General features: G+C 42.2%; 1 long non-coding RNA gene across 1 annotated transcript; it reads right to left on the bottom strand.

Moving 5' to 3' along the window:
- Positions 1 to 21,423: 21,423 nt before the first annotated feature.
- LOC309872668 lies at positions 21,424 to 22,505 on the bottom strand. Its single transcript, XR_014316045.1, has 3 exons — positions 22,409 to 22,505; positions 22,250 to 22,318; positions 21,424 to 21,525 (listed from the first exon to the last, which is right to left on the bottom strand). It is a non-coding gene; the product is annotated as an uncharacterized lncRNA (long non-coding RNA).
- Positions 22,506 to 25,093: the final 2,588 nt, after the last annotated feature.

Consider the following 25,093-nt stretch of genomic DNA (forward strand, 5'->3'; position numbering starts at 1 on the left):
ATCTCTGCTATAGCACCAACTATTCAGGTAAAGAATCCAGGCTCTGATAATCATAAGGCAGGATATCAATACCTCAGATAAATGGGCCAAATTCTTCACAAAGCTGTGGTTCTGTGGGGGGCCTGGGACACTAAACAAAATGGAGGTTCCTGACTAATAAATACGTAAGGGCAGACTTCAGTCCTATGCACAACTACAGAGAGGGCAGAGATATCAGTAGGATAGTGCCCATGATCTCAGGAGCATCAAAACTCAGACCTTGTTGTGACCAAGTGATTAGAAACTAATGAGAGTGCCTGGCCATCAAACCAGTCAATGGATCCCAACAAAGTTGCGTGATATTTCTAAGCTCCACTGACCCAAGGATTGAAGTGGTTGAAGGTTCCTAATAACCTCTAATCATGAACAGGACTGGTTTGGGTCCTCAGTATTCTTAAGCCCCCCAGAGGTTCAGAGGACCAAACCTTAAGAATCTAAAGAGGGAAGCAAACCAGGGCATGGAAGATTTCTTACATGAGCACTCTGGAAGTTCATCACTCTGAGATCCTTTCCATGAGGCTCTTCCAAAGGAAGAATGACCTCATTCTGCAAGCAGAAGGTGAGAAAAATATAGGCGTATGAAGGAGTGAGTGTGAAAAGGAACTTATGTGAGGATATCTGCCAACTGGAATGAGTGGGTCAAATCTCAGCTACAGTGTTCTAGATAGACAGGCAAGACCAGTAGGTATCTCACCAGAAAGGGTTTAGACCAGCCACAGATTTTAATATTTTTGAGTCCAAAAGGCTTCCATACACTATATTGATGGAAGTGACTTCAGAGACAGCCCCAGAAGACCCCTCCCTTCCCAAATCAAGTTCTGAGAAAGCCATGGTGGTTCTCCTCTTGTGTTTCTACCAACCTGCTCCAGTGATTTCACTCTCCTCACTGACTCTCAAATCAGGGTCTATTTTCCACAGTTCAGGCCTTTATTCAGAGCTTTCTCTTTGCCTGAAATGCCCTCCAGTTTTTCTACTCCCCTCGGGGCTTTGAACTAAAACTTACCTTTTTCCCTGTCAGGATTACTTTAGCTTACAGTGACTCAATGGCTTTAATATCTGAATCATGTATTAAGTAAGCATTATTTAATATAGTTTTATAGAAACCCAATAGACTAGGTCAGATTCACATTAAACCACAGATTAAAGACCAGGAAGAGCCCCTTATAGACATCTATCTCACCCCACCATTTCTCTGTAATGGTGAGCAGGCAGAGGTCCAGAAGGGAGAAGTGATTTCTTCAAGATCTTCGATGTCACTGGGGAACTAATAGCAAAGGAAAAAAAAAAAAAATCTTTATCTCCTGACTCTCAATCCAGGATGTCTTCCATGACTTTCTCTCGCCTAAGTAGTTCAACTGGAGATCCAACCCAACAAAGACCATGTTTTCAGAGAAAGTATGAGATGGTTCAGGGCTGTCTCCTGATGTTCTGGCAGCTATGAACCTTGCTAAAGATCCCTGTTTTTACAACTCTGACTGAATTGTAAGGAAGAAGAGGCCAGTGCTGGGCGAAGCTGCCTCTAAGGCACTGTAAGCCCTCCCAGGAGGGAAGAGAAGGCGATCCATTACAGTAACCTGGAGATTTCCTCCCATGTTCCCTTTATGGCCTCTTTTACCTCATGTCAAGTTCTAGGATATGAATGTGCTCAGGGGTAGGGAAGGCAATAATCCCCAGGGTCTTGCTCTATAAACTTCATTTCCTCCCTTTATTGCACTTAACTGCCCGTGAACTCTATTAATATTTTGCAAATTGAGATCCCTAAAACACATGTTACTCTTAATTTTAACCTCATGCTAACTAGGATGTGGTCAAATTTTCACAACAAATTCCAAGGATTTTTTGATATGCCTTGGAAAAATGCATTTAAAGGTGGCCCTGGGTGTTGGTTTTTTTGTTGTTGTTGTTTTTTTTTTTCTATATCCACACAATTTCTTTCAACTCCTGCTATTAAGGAGCAGGCCGAAGTAAGCTCCATTATGTCCAGGAGTGACAGAAGGAAGCATCTACCAGTCCAAGAGGAACAGTCAGAGAATTCCGTATTTCTGAATTTGCCATAGTAAATACCTGATGTCCCTTACTCAACAGAATGGGTGCACACCTTTGCACACACGATCATTTTTCTTAGAAACACTTTGCCATTCCATAAACACATTTCTTCCCTTAAGGTAAATAACTTATGTCTTAAAAGTTTAGTGGGAAAAATAGATTTTTTCTACCTCCAGTTATGCCAAATACATTTTCATGGACTAGCATCTAAAGTTCATCAGTCAGAAAGAAGAAACCCCTCTTTCCCTTCCTTTCCTCCTTTTTCCTTACTTTCTCTTCTCTTTCCACTTTTTTTTTTTTCCATTCAGCAAGTATTTTCTGAGTACCTGCATGTTCCAGGAATTACCCTAGCTGTTGCAGATACCATGGTAAACATAACCCTGGAAAACATGAACCACATGATTCCACATTTGATCATTTAACTACACTTGTAAGTATTCAACTGTTGAAGTGGGTATTCTTCCCCCAAAAAACAGCAATCAGCTTTAGGCATTCATCTCAACAGAAATACTTTAAAAAAATGTTCAGCTATAGAAAATAAAGCAATAACTTTTCTATTAATCATTGGATCAATTTGTTTCTGTTTTTAAGAGTTTTTGTTTCCCCAGATGATTCCCCATTTTCTCTCAATTATTACTTTGAGTTGAGGTTCACCTAAATCTTAGTTACCCCAAAAGAGAAGATATTGTGGTATACTGACAGCAATTTTCCCCCACAACCAACTCTGAGACAGGTAAGGTAGAGCAGGGCCACTCAAGAGAACAATGTCCAACTTTCTCAGCTTCCTGCTTTTCCACAGTCGCCAAGGTCACACCTGAACCTAGAGGAGAGGTCGTCCTCTCTCCTATGTATCCCATTGACTCATTCTCCAGCTTCCACTGGTCTCTCATTCCCATTTCCACCCTCCCTGTAGTTCCAAAACAGTGGAGGTTGGGGGAGAAGCATTCTCAATATATAAGTACCAACTTCTCTCAATATCTTTGATAAGTATTAAGTTATTCAGAGAGGACGGCATCTCCAGAGGAAAAAGGAAATATTCTTCCTGAAGGATCAGTGACAAGTAAAGTAAATAATAATCAGGACAAAGGGTGGTTACATTTAATCAGGCACCAGTGAACACAGCACAGCTTTTATTCATTAAATTATTTTGTTAATATAGGAGGGTGGGAGTATTCTAGATTAAAGAATGTAATCAATTAAGAGTTTTCAAACTTTTAGGTTTCATAATACCTTTATACACTTGGAAATTATAGAGGGCATCATTTTTTAAATTAAAGTATAACTGATGTATCATATTAGTTTCAGGTATACACAGGACTTCAAAATTTACTATACATCTTATCTATCTATTTTTATATTAGAAACTAAAACAAAATAATTTTCAGTCCTTATTTATTAGTTTATTTTAAAATAATACTAAACTCATATTTTGACACAAATAACATATTTTTATGAAGATAATTATACTTTTTATAAAAGTGGTTAATGAGAATAAACAAATGTCTTTAATGTTTAGTTAATAGAAGGTTGATTCTCATATCTGCTTCTGCATTCAATCTGTTGTCATAGCACACAACATATAACCTCTGGAAAATCCCACCTTCTTAAAAGACCAAACATTACTTAGCATATATGTGCCTCAGTTTCTTCATCAGTGGGTATAACAATAGCATCTACTTAATTAACGTTTGTTCGAATTAAATGACTTTGTTTTGTAAACTGCTTGGAACAATATCTGGCACAATAGCAAGAACTCTTATCAATCCACCATTATTATTAGCATTTATTCTGCTGAACCACTCCCTGAATGAGGAAGGACCTGTGTGGTGACCCTCCAAGTTGGAACTGGGACTTAGTATGCATTGCACTTGGGGTGAAGTCAGCATCGCTCTTTCTATGTTTTTTATGATCTCCATCTAGAACAGAGCACTCGGGGTTTTTATTTGTAAGTGTTGGTCTAGTTTTGGGACAGTCGTTCTGAGGTTACTCAGGCTTGAGGTTATCAGACTGATCCACATGGGAAAAAGCAATATGGACATAGTCATAGAATACTTCTCATGATCTTCAAGCTATTGAAGTTGGATGGGACCTCAAGGGCCATTTGGTTTTTCTTCCCTCTAGCTGTAGAAATTTTCTAGTGTTTATTCTACATTGTTGGTTGGGGCACTTTAAAGGACTCAGAGTTCACCTAAATCAGATGTTCTCTCAACTGATAGCACATCAAAAGTTTAAAGACCTTAATCTTGCCTCTCTGGAGCCTCTCAAGAGTCATTTCTTCTCTAAATCTCCTCATCTGCCTTATCTAGGCCAATTTCCAGTAATGGGTTTACTACCACAGAAGCAGGAATGAACAAGTGTGACAGCAGGGGCTTCAGAAATGGATTCAGACTTGAAGATGAGCTGTGCAACTTTGAGCAAGTCACTTAGCTACTCTGAGATTTAGTTTCCTCAGCTTAATGATAAAGGTTAATGGGAATATCACCTCACAGGTTTAACTGCAGATTATGTGAGATAATGAACACAAAGCATCTCCCATGATGCCCAGCATAGCAAGTATGGGCTTGACTTAAGACTGGTACCAGAAACAGAGCCTGAATGGGGATTAGAATGCTTTCAGGAGGTAAGGAATGAGGGGAAGAGGATGTGACAAGAAAAGAGCTAAGCAAGGCCATGACCTCAGCTGGAGTCTACTTTCAGTCAGATCCCACAGTGAATTGAAGAGCATGAATTGCACCAGAGACCCACCTTAAGACAATGGAACTTGATGTATTTGTAATTCTGTATCAGTGAGTCATTGGGGCATAAAAGATGGGAGGGGGGTAGGTAGAGGAAGTGCACAACATCCCTGATGAAAATCGGTCTCGGGACGCCTGGGGGCTCAGTTGGTTAAGCAGCTGCCTTCGGCTCCCTCTGCCTGCCTCTCTGTCTGCCTGTGCTCGCTCGCTCTCTCCCCCTCTGTCTCTGACAAATAAATAAAATCTTAAAAAAAAAGAAAAGAAAAGAAAATCAGTCTCCCAGGGAATAGAACATAATTCTCTAGAATTCTCTAGGGAGAGGGAATGAGAAATGAGTGCAGTGGGCTGGAGAAACGGCCTGATAGGCACTAGCGATATCTACCACATTTCACCTTCTAGCCTGCTCACAAGCCCAGGCTTCTCACATTACTGTCCGTTCTCCCAGGCATAACTTCTCCAAGATTCTGGTTGATCACAACTCCAGAGGAACCATACTAGAGAGTGGTAGGACTAACTCCATTTCTTGCACTTCAGTGGGTCCCCAAAATAAGTGAGACTATATTGCCCTAGGCCACCATGCTTCTAGATCCATCCCCTCATTTCCCTGGGTTAGCACTTGTATCTGTCTAGGTGGGTTGCTTGGTGCGTTAACCCATCTCTGAGGGTCTGAGTCCCGATGACCATGCCTCTAAACTTGTACATCTAGTAAGCACTGGGAAAAGCAGAACCAAGAGTGGCTAATGGATGACCCATGGCCACATGTACCTGCTTCCCCTTCACGAAACAGCAGGCCATCCCCTTAGGTAAGAGTTGGTTCCAACTGATAGTACAGTCACTCCTTTCTTTAACAGCCTAGCGGCACAGTGGGCCAAAGTGACCAGGCGGCAGTCAGAGCCTTAACTTAACGAGTCCTATGTTTCCTGGTAAAAACAGTGCCAAGAATCTCAAATTTCAGGAACCAGGAGCATAAATTCCCAAAATAGTTGACTGGGAGGGCCACTGAGTGAGTACCCGAAGAGTTCATTAGAGGACTCAACATAATAGTCCCTTTCCCCTTGTAGAGAATGCCATCTCACATTAGAGTCCCAGTCCAGGGACTGGCCAGTGCACAGAAGGCTTGAGAACATTGCTTTAGAGCTGACCATGTTGGGCATGAGGCTCCCCTCCCAGCTGACAGAGCTCCACAATAGACCAGAGCCATGCAGGGCCCTGGGCCCTGGGCCCCCTCAGCTGAAGTCAGCAGCCGCAGAGTGTCTCAAACCTGCTGCTGGCCTCAAAGCTCGACTAGCTTGGCCCAGGCCCCACATCACTGTAGGACACCCAAGGCTTCAAAGGAGCAGCCTCCTCCTCCCAAACACTTCTTGCCAAAGCACAGCTGAGGCAGGCTGGAAGCTAAATATTTGGATTGAGTGGGAGGGAGAGTCCAGTCCCTCCAAGGGGTATTTTACCCAGGCCATCAGGAGAGAACCAGCTCACAGCACAGGCATGCTGGGCCCCATGGCCCTGGAAAACCATGGGATTGCTGTGCAATCAGCTGGACGGTACGCCTGCAAGCCTGGCAGAAGAGACAGTCCCACCAAGTGCATACCACTCTCCAGCCTGCTTCCTTCATCTCATTTTGCCCCCTTAACAACCTCAGGAAACCGCAGGGTTGGGTAGCTCTGCCCTCATGCATGCAGAAATTGAGCACCTGCCAACAAGAAGAAATGACCTTCTCGAGTTTGCACACCAAAGAAGGGCTGGAGACTGGACTTTGGCCTTCTGCAGGCAGGTTCTACCCCTTCCTTAGCAATCGAGATGTCTCCTTAGCAATGATGATATCCCATGTAAGCACACAATACTATAGGAGGTAGAAAGAACATAGATATCGGAGACAAGAGTTCACTTTTTGTCAGTTCTGTGTCGCCTAGCCTGTCACAGTGGACCTTATTAAGCCTCAGTGTCATCTGGAAAGTGGAGGCAAAAATGGACTCCCTCCCCCACACCCAGCCCTGGACCACACTGAGAACCAGCTGAGTGTGTTTTAAAAGCCCATTCTGCACTGCATGCACCCTGTACTAAGTAAAGATGACAATAGTGATTGTGCTGAAGCAAATGGTGATCATAACCTGAAGGACAGTAGAGATGGAGGTTATCTCGGACACCATCTTGTCTGTCTCCTTCATTTTATAAACGTAAGGCAAGTTTGCTTAAGTTGACCTAGTAAAATTGTAGCAAAGCCAGGCTTAGATCTTCCAAGGCCTGGCCAGTTTCATTACTATTTTCTTTCTATTAATGTTCCCAAACACTTAAAAAATACAACATTTGTTCTCTGTGGAGTAGATGGAACAGATAATCTGTTCCCCGGTTACGGACGAGGCAATGCGACAAAGTTCATAAGAATGACCTCGCATAGCATGGTAAATACATGGTGGCCTAGAGGGGCAACTGATGGCTACATTAGTTAAGTGTCTGCCTTTGGCTCAGGTCATGATCCCGGGGTCCATGGTCAAGTCCTATGTTGGGTTCCCTGCTCAGTGGGGTGTCTACTTCTCCCTCTCCCTCTGCTCCTCCCCGCTGCTCATCTCGTGCTCTCGCTCTCTCTCTTTCTCTGTCTCTGTCTCTGTCTCTCTCTCCAATAAATAAATAAATAATATTTGCCTAGGATCTCACTATTCATTTCCCCAAAATAATTTCATTAAAAAAAAGAAACTACTCATATGGAATATTTGCCATCCAAATGTTAGAAGACCTCTCTTTGTACAGATCTCCCACCCATTACGTGGACTCCTCTTTTTTTTTTTTTTAATTTTTTATTTTTTATAAACATATACTTTTATCCCCAGGGGTACAGGTCTGTGAATTACTAGGTTTACACACTTCACAGCACTCACCAAAGCACATACCCTCCCCAATGTCCATAATCCCACTCCCTTCTCCCAAACCCCCTCCCCCCAGCAACCCTCAGTTTGTTTTGTGAGATTAAGAGTCACTTATGGTTTGTCTCCCTCCCAATCCCATCTTGTTTCATTTATTCTTCTCCTACCACGTGGACTCCTCTTTACAACAACTCTGTCTGGTAGGCAAACTTCCTCTGCCTGGTGAGCTGTTGTGTAGCTCTTGTCAGACAGGTACTCAATTGTTCAAACTCCTGACTTCAGCTAATATTTGTAAGCAGCCTACTATTGATGGTCAGAAGTTGTCCCATGGTTTGGAGCAAAATCTGCCTCCCTGGGGCTGGCAGTCATCTTCTGTTCACACTATAAAGTAACTGCCCTCTGTGAGTTTTTGCCATGGAATTTGGCAAAGTTAACCATTTCCTTCTTGATACTCTGTCTTCCTTGTCTCCTGGTAATCAGGCTCCAGCTTCCCTGTCTTATAATTTTCAGCCTCTTTCACTGGCTAGTCTTTTTTTCTACCCCTTAGATAGCAGTGTTCCAGAGAGTGCTGATTCATAGCCTCAGAGACTGTATTCCCAAGTAATAAATTGACTCAGACCTGTCTACTGAGTTTCAGACCTATACGGCAAACAGCACAAAGACATCTCCATTTGAATGTCCCACAGGCTTCTCAAATTTGGCATATCTAATGCTGAACGTCTTTCCTCTGATTCCAGGGACATATCTAATGCTGAACGTCTTTCCTCTGATTCCAGGGACATATCTAATGCTGAACGTCTTTCCTCTGATTCCAGGGAACCCTCCTTTCAATCCTGCATGCCTAAGTATTTCCTTTCCAAGCCAAAACCTTAGACAACATCTTATCCCCCCACTTCCTTTGTACATGTTCTACCTCCTTAGTTTTCCACACCCACACAACCTCTTGAACCTACCTTTCCTTCCATTCCCACTCCTACTGATTTAGTTCTGACCCCATTTTAGTTCTCCTAGAGTATGTGACAGCCTTCCAGCTTGGCCTCAACACAATACCATGCAAGTGATCTTTCCAAAATGTGTTATATTTGGTCATGCTTTCCCTGTTAAAAACAGTCAATTGACTTTCCATCATCAAATGATAATGTCCAAATTTTACATTACGAGCTGAGCAGCCCTGACAAACTGGCTTCTGCAGATTCATTTCCATTTTCTCCCCCAAATCCTCTGAGGTCATCTCACACTAAAGTTGGGTCATTTCCTTAAACATGCTGTGCTCTCTCTGGCCTCTGGTCCTTATTAAAGCCTGTTTTCACTCTCAGGGATGCTCTTCCTTTCAAAGCATACATTTGATTTTCTTATACTTCCTGAAGAAGCATCTCCTTTGAGAAGTCAATACCCATCCTCTCCAGGTAGAGCTGGTCTCTCCTATGACATAGCTCACCATGGCACCATCTTATATAATAAAGTTAGTTACCATGTAGCTTCTCTACCTCATGGTGACATCTTGTTGGCTTATCATTTTTTATTCATCTCTCTGCTTTCCATTGCTTAGGACAAGAATGGGACAGTGTAGGTTCCCAAGAATTATTTGCCAGTGAATGAGTAAGATGAATAAATGGATGGTTGTATCTCATGCCTCTGTGTTATTTTAGCCTCTCTAAGCTTACCCCAAAACACTTAGCCAAAACTGCTCATAGCTACCCAGCCAATTAAACCAGCTCTTTATGATCCAAATCTAACTGAAATGATTTTTCCATCAATAGTAATTGGTTCAATGAAAACATGAGTGACATGGAGAAAATTAAAGACAACAACATTTTGGAAAAGAGTCATATCTTCTCTTCACTGACCCCAACTCCCCAGCATGCCATACCTGAAAGGGATTATGGCCCCTGCTTTTTACGTGCCCACTGCAAACCTAAAAATTGGTGGCAGCTTAATTTTCTCTCTTCCTTTCTGCCTCCTGATAGTTCCTTCTCTCTCTGTTGGCTAATTCAGTGAATGTTGCTTGTTTACAGGAGCTGTTCCTCTCCTTTATTGCTACTTGAGGTTTCAGATTTACTCCCAAACTAGTTCCTCACTGGCTAGATGTTGGGAGAGGGTGTCTTTTTACATTATTCTGCCTTCTGGACTACAGCAATTTTTCAGAAGATACATTAAGAAAAAAAAAAAAAAAAGCTTGAGTTAGATTGATATAGTTTCAGCAGTTTTTTTTAGTTGGATTCTTTTTTGTGTGTGTTACCTCAGCTACATCTTCTGACCTACTATATAGTCTGGCAGCATAATGTAAGATACTCACAATATATTTTTCCCTTCCTGTCCCTTCTTCCATCATCAACCTGTCTGATCTGTCCCAGGGACTCTGTCAGAAGAGGATCAGAGGAAAGAGAAGCAGATTCTTAACAGCTAAATTTAATAATCTTGATGTTATGAAATAAGACAGAAGATCTAGAAAGCAAATGTGTTTATAAGGATCTAAGGAAAGGATCCTGTCCTTTCCACTGAACCTCAGACAATCTGGGTGGGATCTCACCAACTGAGAAGGGAAAGAAGAGTTAGGGGAAGTCATAATTCAGATATGGTCTATGACTGGATCCTGTCCACTCCCCATGCTAGGTTAGCTCCTGAGGGAGTGGGGGTTAAGGAGGCTAGATATCTCTATATCATGTAAGTCTGGGTATCCCGAGGTGTTCTCCTACTTCCCAGGGCTAAGAGCAGAGCTGCGAAGAAAGCAAAGCTCAGCAAGAAGCCATGGACAGCATGTGTTCATGAGTGACAGGCAAGTAGGACTAGGACTCTCACCTCAGATGGGTCAGAGGGCAGCCTCAGAGACATGCACATACCAGAGCAGTGTGAAGAGAAGAACTAGGAGCTGCATTTTCCACACTCCAAGAGGAAGAGAAAGCAGGAGGGCCATGGGTCCAGTGACCTAGGTCAGAGGAACACAGAGTAGAAATATGGGCAGGTCTTGCTGCCAAGAAGCTAGTGGGAGCCCAGTCCAACCCTCAGTGGGACTCTAGTGGGAAAGTTTCATCCTGTGCTTACTACCTGTACTAGTAATGTTTTTGTGCATTGGAGAAAATCCTGAGGATATTTATTTTTTTAGAAAATCCATGAAAAAATAAAAAAGAACAGTTTTTGAGAACTACATAGAGGAGAGACAAAGAGGTAGCTGAAGACACAGAGGAAAAGATGGGGCAAGGAAGGGGGAAGAAGCTTCTCCTGACTTCAGCCTCCCCAGAAACAGCTCCTGAGCAGGATTCCTGGGTGAGTAATTTAATAAGGAAGTGCTTCTAGAGGGACCAGTAAGGAGGAAAGGGAACATTTTTACATTTACAAAAATGGTGAAAAGGAAATCTGAATGGGGTCGCATATAGATCACCAGATTTATCAGCTATGATACAGAATGTCCAGCTAAATCTCATTTGCAGATAAAGTATAATTTCTTGATGTAAGTATGCCCCATGCAATATGCGTTGTTTATCTAAGTTTGAATTTAACTGGGTGTCCTGTATTTTATCTGACAGCCCCAAATGGGTGGAGCCCTGACAGTGTCTACTACAAGCCCCAACGAGATAGAGTCTGTAGAGGAGAGACCACAGCTGCTCTCATTCCCTGGCCGCCAAGCTCTGGAATGCATCGAGGAGTTCAAAACGTTTTGGGGCCAAAACACTGGGATCAAAATGGATGGTGGATTCAACCCATTTCAATGTCATGTGCCCCTCTCCCCAGTCTTCAAATCCATCCTCAGCTGTAGATGATTCTTGGACACATTTAAATCATTTTAAAAACAATACACATGATGACAATGTATTCCTTCAGATTTCAAAGGTAATGAAGGCCAATTCTAGAAAATGTGGAAAATACACAGAGTATTCAGGAAAGATAAAAGATACCCCATTATTAGTAGAATGGCACATTTCTTTCTGTTCTTTTCTATGTATATGTATTTCTGAATTTTCTTTTTTCCTTCATTTGACTTTTTTTTTTTCAAAATTGGGTCAGTATTTTAATACTATTTTAATCCACATTTGGTTATTTATTTATTTATTTATTTATTTTTATTTATTTGAAAGAGAGCGAGTGAAAGCAAGAGAGAACATGAGCAGGGGATGGGGAAGAGGGAGAAGCAGACTCCCCACTGAGCAGGGAGCCCAACCTGGGATGCCGTCCCTGGACCCTGGAATCATGACCTGAGCTGAAGGCAGACACTTAATGCATCGAGCCACCCAGGTGCTCCTTTTTTTAATCCCGCTTTTAGAAATGACCACATTTTGAGAACTTCCCGTGCTTAATTATTATTAGAAAATATTAATTTTAATGCATCCCTATAATAGTGTATGGTTAAATTATACTTTTTAAAATTCCCTTATTTTGGATACTTAGGTTATTTCTAATTTGTGGGTAATATAAATGACACTGTGATTAGCTAAATCAACATTTGTCAGCATATCTTAATATTTCCTTGAGATTATTCTTAAGGCACTTGATACCCAATGTTAAACTCATGTTGCCAGTAGAGCCTGGACAGTAGCAAATTGTTTAATTATTGAGTGCTCCTAGTTTTCTATTAGGCCAGAGCTGCTTCCACTAACCACAAAGGTAATATTCATGTGCATTTGAGAGGACCAATTAATATCTTCAAATCTCCGGAGGCTGTTGGGAGGTTAAAAAAAAAAAAAAAAAAGAAAACAAAAGCACATTCTGGATGTCTCTGGGAGTGGCATGAAGACAAAGGTGAGGTGTTGGGGACAAGCAGGTGTAGCTGAGCATGAAGAGTGCCCTATCCTGTGAGGCAACGGAAGTAACTCCTTTGCGTAACTCTGACTCCAGTCCTGACTGGCCAGGACTCTGGGTCCTGGAGAGGTGGTAGAGCACACTAGCCAGGGACAGGGTCTCTGGAGCTGGAAGGATGGATTTGAAAGTTTTTCCACTTTCAACTGTGTGATGTGGGTCAAGTGGTACAACCTCTCTGGGCTTCCGTATCCTCATCTGTAAAATGGGAATGAGTCCTAATGGATGTTGTGACAATTAGATTGACAACTCATGCATAGCATAGAACTGTCCTAAACCTCTATAAATGTTAACACCATTTCTTGGGTATCGTGACTGCAGACAGGCTGGATTAGGCAGTACAGTTGGTTGGCAACTCTCAGAAGTTGTGAGTCTACACTGGGTCTGCAAACATTCATGTTCCACTATGGTCACACCAGTCTAATGGGCCCTACTAGCATTCTTCAGGGTGCATTCTGGGTCTATTTGCTTCCAGATCTGTGTGTCATTGTTTAGCTTTTTATGAGCAAAACCAACTTTAGGACTCTTTCCCTTTGCAGACGTGATGGAGGCCAACTGTAGCTTTGTAGCTTATCCATTTTGGAATCAAATAGCTGCCTTGTAAAAGCAGTGTTGCAATCTCTAAATGCCCATAAATAAGGATTTGAACATTTATCTCCCATCATGTGATTTGGTATAAGTAAACAGAAAGTCTTTCAGTTGAAGAGTGGAAGTGATGACTGAGTGAAGGGATATAAAGCAGTGGAGCTGGGTTCAGAATGTATATTGACTATAAATATATGCAGAGCCAAGTGTGGCTGGTACATTTTTATATGGCAGGCAAGGTCACTCCACATGAATGGGGGTGAGAGGGTGCTGGCAGCAGAGGGTAAGCACCCCTGCACCATCTCAGGACCCCCTTCTTATTTATGTCACCCCCAGAAACCTTCTCATGTCTTGTCTGCAAACTTCCTCCCTCCCATATATAGCCAGGAGGATATACTAAAACAAGGCAATGTCTTCCATTTAGAAGACCAATGCTTCATCGGAACTGGGTTTAAGATCCATGGAACAACTCACTAAGTTAAGAACAACAGCCTTGCTAAACTAAGGCTGGATTGGGAAAAGCAAAACTCTAGAACTTGTCATCCTTTCAACCCACCCAAGATTAAATGTAGATACAAGACCACTGCAGACAGTAGAAAGTAAACATTAAAAAACCATTTCAAAAGACAGTTCATTGTTAGAAAGAAAAATGAAATGGTTGAAATTAAAAGCTCAGAGAATGTATTAAACAGTAAATTGTGTCATGAGGGGGAAGCAGAGAAGGCCGAGAAGAATAAGAGTAGCAAGGATAGGAAGAAAGTACATCAGTGTAATTGGCTCTGAGAACTCCCCTGCATTTCCTTGGTGCACCATGCATCCCAGGGCTACTTAGAATGAAGAAAAGAGGGGCATCTGGGTGGCTCAGGTGGTTAGGCATCTGCCTTCAGCTCAGGTCATGATCCCAGGGTCCTGGAACTGAGCCCCACGCTGGGCTCCTTGATCAGCAGGAAGCCTGCTTCTTTCTGTCCCTTTGATCCTCTTCCCCTCTTGTGCTCCTTGTTTCCTAAAAATATTTCTAGAAATATCCAGCACAATAATATGGCATGTACACAAGGAAAATTGTAGCCTCTCACTTTGTTAGTATATAAAAGCTCTGAGAATTGACAACTGATTTTTTTTTTTTCCCTGAATGTCCCCCTTGGATAGATTTGGCAGAGTGGCTGGAGAAGTGATACCATCCCTGGCCACTTAAGACTATCAGCTCCCATGACTTAATGCCAACTCATGATAAAGACTCTAAAACTTTCTTCCATTCTGTATTTTGGTCACAAACATTTATTTGTAAAGGCTTGTAAATTTTTTTCAAAAAATGAGTTCCAGAACAACATGTGAATTGTGACTTTAAAATCCAGGCTGCTTTTAGAGAATGGCTCCTGAGGGATGCCTAAGTGTTAGACCATGGAATCTGATACCTTAAATTAAGAATTCTTGAACTGGGTGGCTCAGTAGGTTGGGCATCTGCCTTCAGCTCAGGTCATGATACCGGGGTCCTGGGATTGAAGCCGACATCAGTCTCCCTGCTCAGCAGGGAGTCTGCTTCTCCCTCTACCCTTTCCTCCTTATCATGATCTCTCTCTCCTCTCTCTCTTTCACTCTCTTTCAAATAAATAAGTAAAATCTTTTTAAAAAAATGAATTCTTGAACTCTACAACTGACATTAAAGATGTGCTATATGTTGGCTAATTGAATTTAAATTTACAAAAAAAAAAAAAAAAAGAACAGTCCTTAATTCTAGGGGTAGGCACAGGAAGCCACATGACCACAGGTGCTCATGGAAGGACTGAGAGGTGGACAACAGGAAACCAAGAAGAAGTGGCATGGGTGGAGGGGACCTGATCAATGATGCAGCTGAAGAGCTGTTTGTTAGGGTTGGTATAAACATAAGGAGGATGCAAGTGGTTTTCTGGGTGATCCATAAGTGTTCTTAGAAGAGAGGAGGAGAGAATGGCCCTAGTAGCTATGAGCTTGTTGTTTGTGGTGGTGGTTGTTAGCCTTAAATTCCCAGCTTGCTGAGTCAGGCTTGTCTAAATCACATCAGGAACTGCAATCACTCTTTCATTTTCTTGTGGGGGATGATTCCCTGCTGATAAGCTCTGGCTAGCCTCCCTCTAACCTTCAAAAATATCAGGGAGACATTTAGGAGGTAACTTACTTCTTTAAAGGTGACTTTGGGAACTTCATCCATCCACTGGTGGGTGCTAGAAATAAATTTCAGAGTGGACAGAGAAGGTTCCTAAATATCTGTGGGCGAGGATGTTATGCTTAGGTCATGAACCTGGTAGAAACTATTTTTCTTTTCTTTCTTTCTTTCTTTCTTTCTTTCTTTCTTTCTTTCTTTCTTTCTTTCTCTGAAAGAGAGAGAGGACGATCACAAGCAGGGGGAGGAGCAGAGGAAGAGGAAGAAGCAGACTCCCAGCTGAGCTGCGAGCCTAATGCAGGGCTTGACCCTGAGATCATGACCTGAACCAAAACCAAGAGTCAGACATTTAACTGATGGAGACTCTCAGGGGCCCCTAGAAACTCTTTTCAGTTTAATTCAACCAATAGTCCCTGAATACCTACTAGTATCCCCAGACCATTCCAGCATGAAGATGATCCTAATGTATGACAAGAGCAACAGCCTCATTCAACGCCTCGGTGCTCCCGAAGTTCCTGAGACACCTGTCCTTTCAAATGTCCTTACTTTTGAGAGACATCATAGTGGTAGGAAGACCATGGCTTCAGAGGCAAATCCAGATTCTTCTACTCCTTAGCAGAGTGATACTTAGCAGAGTGAGACTCATTCACAGAATGTGGACTGCATCTATTTCAGACCTTAGTTATGAAAGTCAACCATGGTGCACATAAAGCACCTTGCAACCTGCCACATTCAGAGTAGGCACTCTGGTAGTGGTAGGAAGTTATCATGGTGGCTCACGTCCCTTGGGGTCCCTAGCCCAGTAGCTGCTGCTGCTATAGTCTGCTTCTGCTGCCTCTAAACCTGCTCTGGTCATTGGGGTAACTATTATCCTCGTTGGGTTTGCCACCACCCAAAGATCTCCCAGTTATGGGAATAGTTTCCCCAGTAATTAGAGTTGTTCACAAGACTTTTTAAAAGGTCATCTAAACTTTTGGGTATAGCCATCCAACATCAGAAAGATTTGAAATGAGTTACCAGGAAGCTACTTAAGGGTAGTCAGGCGAAATTCTTTATTTCATCTCAAGTACATTTTCTCTCTGAAAAAAAAAAAAAAAAAGTCCGAAAACAGGGCCTCTGAACTTTGATTCTCTTCCAGTTCAAAGCCAGTCTACTTATTAGCCAGGATTCCCCCTCCCTTTTAATATTTCTTTCACCATTCCCAATAAGCTTCGCACAATGTCAAACACGTAGTAAGCACTCAGATATTTAATGGAACATGCAACACACCGAACACCCTGAATAGACTTAAAATAAAAATCAAAACTAAGTATTACATGTATTCAAAAATGAAATGAAATCAGAGAGGGAGACAAACCATAAGAAGCTCTTTTTTTATATAATTTTATTTTTTTTTATTTTTTAGAGATTTTATTTATTTATTTGACAGACAGGGATCACAAGTAGACAGAGAGGCAGGCAGAGAGAGAGGAGGTGAAGCAGGCTCCCTGCTGAGCAGTTAGCCCGATGCGGGGCTCAAACCCAGGACCCTGGGATCATGACCCGAGCTGAAAGCAGAGGCTTTAACCCACTGAGCCACCCAGATGCCCCCATAAGAAGCTCTTAACTGAGCTTTGAACACAAACTGAGGGTGGCTGAAGGGGTGGTGAGAGGGGATGAGCTAACTGGGTGATGGGCATTAAGGAGGACACGTGATGAACACAAGTGTTATATGCAACTGATGAATCACTAAACTTTGCCTCTGAAAATAATAATACACTATATGTTAATTACCTGATTTTAAATTTTAAAAAAGAAAATGTATATAGAAATATTTTTTAAAAATTACATGTACTCATTTCTCTCCTAATTTTCATATAACATCCTGTTCCATTGTCCTCATAAGCTCTTACTATGCTTTATTTTAGTTGGATTAGGCCTTTAATAATTGCTATTTCTAATAATTATACCAAAATTATGTACTGCAACTTATGAAACAAAAAAGGTAAAATAAACATGATGAGATATTTAAAAATGAAGAAGGTTCTAACAAAATTGTGACCATTCACCAACACAAGGATGTTCTCATCATTCATCTGGAAATGCAACTCAATATTATATTCAGTTTATTTTAGAGTAGTTATCTCTTTATGTGGGAGTCAACACTCAAATATTACCAAATTACTAACTTTTAAAAAATTAAAATTTTTAAAATTAAATTGGTATATATGAAGAAGTTAAGATGTAGCAGGAATAAAATTATAAGTAGCATTTTACGTGTCTGCTCTGGGCCAGCACTCTGCAACCTCTAGATATGTTTTGTGCAAGCCTAGGGCATGGGAAGGAGCACTCTGCACAGAGTTCTCAGTCTTCATACCTGGCTCTTGGCAAGAATTATAAGTGTAATTTGCTGGGACTAGAAAACTGCTATTTATTTATGGGAAACAAAATGAACTCTGAAGCTCTATGAGAGTGGATGGGAGCCCAGAAGATTCAAGGTAGCCAATTCTTTAGACAATGAGAGCGCCTTGGCTCAGGGGAAGCTGGAGAAAGGAAGCAGAACAGGAGGCCAATAGGAGGAAAACTTTATGCTAGAATGAAGGTGAAAAGAAAAGAAACCTGGTTCTATAATAATGGTACTTCCTACTATGAGCCCCTCTGGACAATGACCCTGTTCAATTTACTGCAGGAGACATCATTTTCGAAACCATCTTAGGCACCATCCAAGATAATCCATAGCTTCCTTTACAGTCATTCCTAGATTTTCAGCACAACAAGGTGTGTCTTGTATCTTGTGTCTTGACTGTCATGATAGATACATAGCTACACATGTGACAAAATTGTAGAGAACTAAGCTCAAATACAAGCACACACACATGCACACACACACACACACACACACACACACACAAGCACACAAGTAAAACTGAGAAATCTAAATTAGACCAGTGGATTCTACCAAAGTCACCATCCTACTTGTAATACAGTCCCATGCTTCTGTAAGATATTGCAATCAGAAATGAGTAAGAATTCATGGGAATCTCTGTACTATTTCTTACAACTAAACATGAATCTGCAATGATCTCAAAATAAGTTTAATTTATGAAAAATGGACCATGATTGAAAAATGGTTGAAAGCTATCTTTTTAAATATACTTTCTTATCCTGTAGAGACTGGACAATTAAAGACATTCTCTTGAGACTAGGGCTTCAAATGTGATATAGGTTTTAGATGCATTCCCAAGAAATTGAGCAGGTGGCATGGAACGCATGTGTCATGAAGACGACTGGCTACCCTCCCACCCCACTTGACCACACCCTTTACTTGAACAGATATGTCAGTGTCCCTTCACTAGCTTTATGTGTATGCAGAGGCCATGCATGCCCAATAGTTTTTGTTTCTGTTTTGTCAGTGCAGAAGCAACAGACAAGGGGTAGCTCTAAATTTAATAGTTTTGGAGATAGTTTCTGGATTCCTGGATTATGGTTAAGACTAGGTATTCCTAGAGCCATATTCCAGTATACTTTTCCAGTTCTCCATTTTGCCAATGATGAGAGAGTGGCAGATACCCTGACAGGCCTCTTGGGTGATGCTGCTCTGGGAATCATTCATGGAGTCCAACCTAAAGCCTTTCAAGGTTTTTTTCTAAGCCTGCATGTCTCTGTAGTGTATCCCTTTAGCTTCGAAGAGTGGCTATCTTTTGTTGTTGATTTTTATTTAAGGATTTTTTTTTAATCTTCAACTAAACTCTGATGCTGATGCCCTGTGACTTTGTAAACCCATCATTTCACCACTGAATCCTCTCCCAAATGAGATGCCCTGCATCTAATAGTCAACACATCCCAAAGTAATGAGCTAAAGTCACAGAATGGCCAGTGAGACTCTCCAACAGCTAGGATTCTGTGGGATATTATCTGAAAGGGAAAAGAAAAAGCAGGAAGAAACAATATGGGGAAACTGTTGGTGTTTTCACCTGTACAGAGATTGGAGTATTGTGCACAGAAGCATAAGTAAAAGGTCCCAGAGAGACTTAGGGAAAACTGAGTGCTCTTTCAGGGAAGGTGCAATCATATAAGATGAGTAAGTCTTGAGATCTAATGTACAGCATGGTGACCATGGTTAGTAGTACGTATTGTACACTGAAAATTTGTGAACAGAGTAGATTTCAGGTGTTCTCACCACACACACACACACACACACACACACACGGTAAGTGTGTGAAGAGCTGGATATGTCCATTAGCTTGACCATAGAAATCATTTCACTATCGAGATGGGTATCTAAACATCATGTTTTACTTCTCAGTAATATACAATTGTTACTAAAATATAAATTTTTAAAATTTTTGGCCCATTTAAACTCTTTGGCATTTCAATAGACTTGTTTGTTCTTCGTGAAAATCTTGGTGTGATTGGGTTGTACATCCCACAGGAAATGAAAAGCAGCTGAGATTTTTCTTTTTTTCCAGGCTTCCATCTACCCTCTTTGTGATATTCCTTTTCTTCATCCCTCAGAATTTAAAGAATCTGTCCTGCGCAGTAAATAGGACAAAATAGAAGTGTCCTTGAGGCCAAGGTAGATGGACCTGCTGGGGCCGATGGGGCCAGGCACAGCGGCAGGGATGTCCCCGAGCCCCCGCTGTTTGCACACTTGAAAAGGGGAGGCCGAGAGCAGCTGTGTCCTGGAGGAGAGCCGCCTTCTCCATGGCCTTAGCCACCCCGTGTTCTTCCTCCTTTTCCCTTTCTCCCCACCCACCTTTCATCGTCCTCAGAAGCCCATGTGTGTGAAAAGCAAGAGAGGAATGTGGGTGGGTTGACTTGTATAATTAAATCCATGTTGCATCGTGTTCTTTAGAATTAATAAGGAATTCATCCCATTGAAACTCACCATGACATCTTCCCTCTGACTCAGATTTCTTGCGCTTTTCTCTCTTTTTCTTAGCTAAAAGCATTAGACATGGGGCTATGGTTCAAATTAGAATCCTACATTTCTCTTCTTTTTTTTTTTTTTTAATTGAACTTTTCTGCTCAGGGAAGAGTTTAGTTTGTTTATATTTCATTTTTCTTCTATTCCATTTTTCTGCCATTGTCTTTTTTCCTTTCTTCTCCCAGAAAACTTGCTTAGAAAGGAGAAAAAAGGAAAACTCTTCTTCTGACAACTGCAAAGTTGGATAAAGGAGGCTGTTGGCCAAACCGAGACAATCCCGGCATCCTCCTTTGAGTTTCTTCACTCCCTGGGTCACCACACCTTTGCCCTCGAGCGCCCTGCTCTCACGTCTGTCCCCAGAGGCCACAGGGAGCCTTGTCGGTGAGAAGGGGAGAAACAAGGAACAAATGGTACTTCTAAATTCCTGGGTCATGTTGCGAAACACCTTTTTATTGCGGGTAATAATTTGACTTCATTCCCTTATAAAAGTAGATTTATGTGATGGATATGTGATATATATTTTTCTGCCACTGTTCTTGCAGGATAGTGGTTGTATCAGTTAGGATTAAATTCAACTGTGAGTAACATAAACCCGAAATAACAGCAGCTTAAACCTGATTGTCGTTTTTCCTTGCTCGTGTAGAAGACCAGCTGTGCAGCTCCTGGCTGCCTTGCGGGCGCTTTCCCTGAGGTCCTCGTGGGCGAGGCAGGCCCCGCCCAACTCAGGGCGTGGCCCTCAGGTTCCGGGTCCGGGCCGGAGTTAGGGCATCATCTTAAGAACCACCTTCTGGGGCGCCTGGGTGGCTCAGTGGGTTGGGCCGCTGCCTTCCGCTCGGGTCATGATCTCGGAGTCCTGGGATCGGTCCCGCATCGGGCTCTCTGCTCAGCAGGGGGCCTGCTTCCCTTCCTCTCTCTCTGCCTGCCTCTCTGCCTACTTGTGATGTCTCTCTGTCAAATAAATAAGATAAAAAATCTTAAAAAAAAAAAAAAGAACCATCTTCTGAACCATCCAGAAAACCATTCTTCCTATAGAGGCTCTGCCTTTTGCGCACAACAGCATGCCTCAGTTTAGCCTCACGCATGAGGTTTGGAGCTAAGGAGGCAGGTGGGCACAGGGTGCTGTCTGAGATGGGCTGCCTGCCAGATGTAAAAATCTGAGCAAATTCCTTCCCCTTGCCGAGGCTGTGTTTTCGCAGGTGTACAAATGGGCGTAATAACAGATCTCTTAGAGCAGGAGAAGGACAGGAGAAGATAGCATGCATGAAAGAATCAGCCCACTGGCAAATACGAGTTTATTGGCTTTAAAATTTCTGGCTGTGTCGCTTTTCCATTTTCAGAGAAAACCAATCCCGTGTTTAAGGACTGCAGATTTTCCGTGAGTGAGGAAATCCCCCGAAGCGGGCTGTACATTCTTCCAAAGTCATTCTTCTAATTAGAAAAGAAACCTAATGTGAACAAGGCAACCTCATGGCTTGTCCCACCTCCAAGGAAGCCGGATTCAGTCTTACTGCCATTTTGGGTGGGGGATACGGTGGTTTGATGGCAGGTAGTCCCCCACCCCCACTCCCTTCTGCTACAGTGTCTTTTAAACGGGAGGTGGAAAGACTCATTTGGTGGGCTGTGAAATCAATACAGTGGGTCATGACCAGCACTTTTTAATGGGAGAATAGAATGCAGTAGAATAGGTTAGAAAAGAATCAGGGCACATCACAAATGATCAATATATCATTTACACGAAACGGGTTTCATATTTATCTGTGTGTCTACATGTGTGTATTCTAGGTTATAAAGTAAAATCTATCTCTTAAAGTGATCTTGAATCTTGAAGAAGAGGAATGAAGTGGGGGAGAAATCACTCTACTTGACCCTGAAGCTTACCATATAGAGCCAGTAATTAATACAACATGGGATTTGCAGAGATAGATACATAGATCAATGGAGCAGAATGAGAACCCAGAAATACGCTTCCATAAATAAGCCCAGCTGAGTTTCAACAAAAGTAGAAAAGCAATTCAAATAGAAGAAAATTCAATTGACCTTTTCCATCTAAATGGCCCAAGTAAATCATCATCACATCTGCGTTTTAAGTAGCAGCAAGAAGACAAGAGAAGCAACTGCATGCCAGCTGTATTAAAAAAAAAAAAAAAAATACCTTGGAGCTGCTGCCAGGTCGTTAGTTCTGTCCCATTGCCCGGAATGTAGTCACACAGCCACACCACAACTGTCAAGAAAGCAGAAGCATGTCATCTGTATTCTGAACAGTCACATAATTTTATATTATTATGGATCAGTAAAGAAAAATAGACAATACGGGACAATTTCCTGTCCATCTGGGCTACACGGAGATGTACGAGTGCAGAATTCCACCTCTCGTGGGCACCGGAGTGGTATTTCCACAGCACAGGCTTGACCCCGGGTTAAAAAACTCAGATGTCTCTGTAACAGACTCTGGGTAAAGTCCAAACTCCTCTGCAAGGATATTTAGGCTCTTGGGCGTTTGGCCTTAGACCAGATTTACAGCCATCGGCTGCCCACAGCATCCTCCCCAGGGCTGAGACCCCCCCACCTCTGTGTTCCCGCTCAAGCTCTCCCCTCCTCTGGACGGTTCTCCCACATGCAGGCTACCCTGCAGATCTGACAAAGGATGCGTCATCTTTGCAGGCCTCGAGGAATTGTCAGTTTGTCTCCCTGATGCCCTTCCTGACTCCTCAAACTCAGAAGGAAACTCCCTTCTCTGGGCTCCCATTACTCCGCGCGTACATCCACTATTACGGCTCTCACTTCACGTCTTACAGTGCCTGGTCAATCTGTTTTATTGTTGTTGTTCTGTTTTGTTTTTGCTGTGGATGCACTGCTCCTCCACCACAGGGCCTATCCTCCTGAATTCTATTTCTGCGGATCTGCGAATCTCTCCATGCCTTTAAAATTATTTGTTGAATTATTGAGAGGTTTCTCAGAGTCAAAAGTAGAAAGAAAGAGGAAAGTATCTATTTCCAACAGGTGTGCTTTGAATGGACAAAGTTGTTACTTCACAGGTTTTAGTTGAGAAGAAATAATCTGTGCTTAGAACTGCTCACAAAAGCTAGGCAGGAAAGATGATTCTTTGATACTTTGAGGTTTCTATTTCATTGTTGTGAGCAAGTCCCGTTCAAACCAGATCACAGGCAAGTCCCCTCAGACTTGATGTCCCTATAGTAGGAGCAGGTGTCTGCTTTCTGCTTTCGGGAGAAGGATTCCTTCTGTTTTCAGCAGGTGAAGGCAGAGTAGCAAAGACAACTTCAAAAAATATCATTACTCTTGTTATTTATTTGGTAGAAAATCCTCTTCTTTCTAAGGAAACACGTAAGTTTTATTCCTGGAAGCCATACCCTTTTTAACATAAAGAATATTTTATATTTTATTGTTATTTATGAATTTTTGCTGGGCATCCTTTACCTTCATAAATTTTATTTTGGAGGGAGGGTAGAAGACAAATGGGAAAATTTTGTACCTGTTGAACAACAGTGCCTGATTTCCTCCTTCCCCCAGCTCCTGGTGACGATCATTCTACACTCTTCGCAACTAATTGAGATCTCTCGTATAGCCGTAGTCATGCAGTATTTTTCCTTCTGTGACTGGCTTATTTCACTTAGCATAATGTCCTTCAGGTTCATCCATGAAGTCCCATATGACAAGATTTCCTTCTTTTTTTAAAACCGAGTATCTGTTGCACATCCACACCACATTTTCTTTATCCATCGTCCACCGATGAGCATGCAGGCTGCTTCCACATCATGCATTGAGAATAACGCATGCTTCCTTTTTTGAAAGAAATACCAGGTAACACTCTTACCATTGACATTCTTCAAGTGCCATCCTACCGGGAACTGGTTTCCTGAGCCTCCGTTTCTTTTTTTTTTTTTTTTTTTAAAGATTTTATTTATTTATTTGACAGAGAGAGATCACAAGTAGATGGAGAGGCAGGCAGAGAGAGAGGGAAGCAGGCTCCCCGCTGAGCAGAGAGCCCGATGCGGGACTCGATCCCAGGACCCTGAGATCATGACCTGAGCTGAAGGCAGCGGCTTAACCCACTCAGCCATCCAGGCGCCCCGAGCCTCCGTTTCTTAAAGCGTTAATACTGAGATCCCTTCTGGGGAAACAGTCTGTTTCTCAGACCTGCCCGCGCTCCTTCGCATTTCCCCAGCCTTCCAGTCGGATCGGGACCAGGTGACTGGTTTTAACTCATGGGCTTAAAGCAGTGCCATGCATCACCTCCCATCAGGAGAGGTAAGATCCAGTGTCTCCGTCTTCATTTTCGCATGAAGGACATGCATTCCAGATGACAGTTGTAAGACAGAGGAGGGTTTTACATAGATACGATAAAAGTCGGATGCGTGAAGTGACCAAGATAGAGGACTTTATTGTAACAGATACAATGAATACCCATGATTAATACGGTCATGGTGCAAGGTTCTAATAAGACTTCAACAAGTCATTTACATACAGGCTTGGGCACCGTGTCTGCAAGAAATACACATCCGCCATCCGGTTAAAGTTAAGGTTGCCATTACATAATGAAACGGTTGTATTGAAAGAAAAGTGTCTGGACCACAGAAAAGCCTGGTTCTAGAGCTGGAGAACTTTAGACCTGGACACTGAAGTCATTTAATCTGGTGTTTTCCAAACTTCTCAGATTATATACCCCAGGTTCTTAATAGAAAAGACACATTTCTAGGCCTTGCCACAGTTACCATAAACAGAATCACAAAGGGAGGTTTTGGTCCCAATTGTTTTGCTGGGTTTTATATGGAAGGAAGGTGAGTCCTAAGACATTAATGACTTTCCTGCGACCACAGACCTGATTGTTCAGCGTGCTGGGGACGAGAACCCAGCTTCCATGAAGTCTAACGCTTTACTTCTGGGCTAACATAATAATGTTCTAATAAAGTGAGGCCAAGACTGACCCTTTATCCCCCTTTCTCTGATAAATCATGTCAAGACCTGCAAATGATTTTAC

The sequence above is a fragment of the Mustela nivalis genome (assembly GCF_964662115.1).
Source record: "Mustela nivalis genome assembly, chromosome: 8".
Taxonomy (NCBI): Eukaryota; Metazoa; Chordata; class Mammalia; order Carnivora; family Mustelidae; genus Mustela; species Mustela nivalis.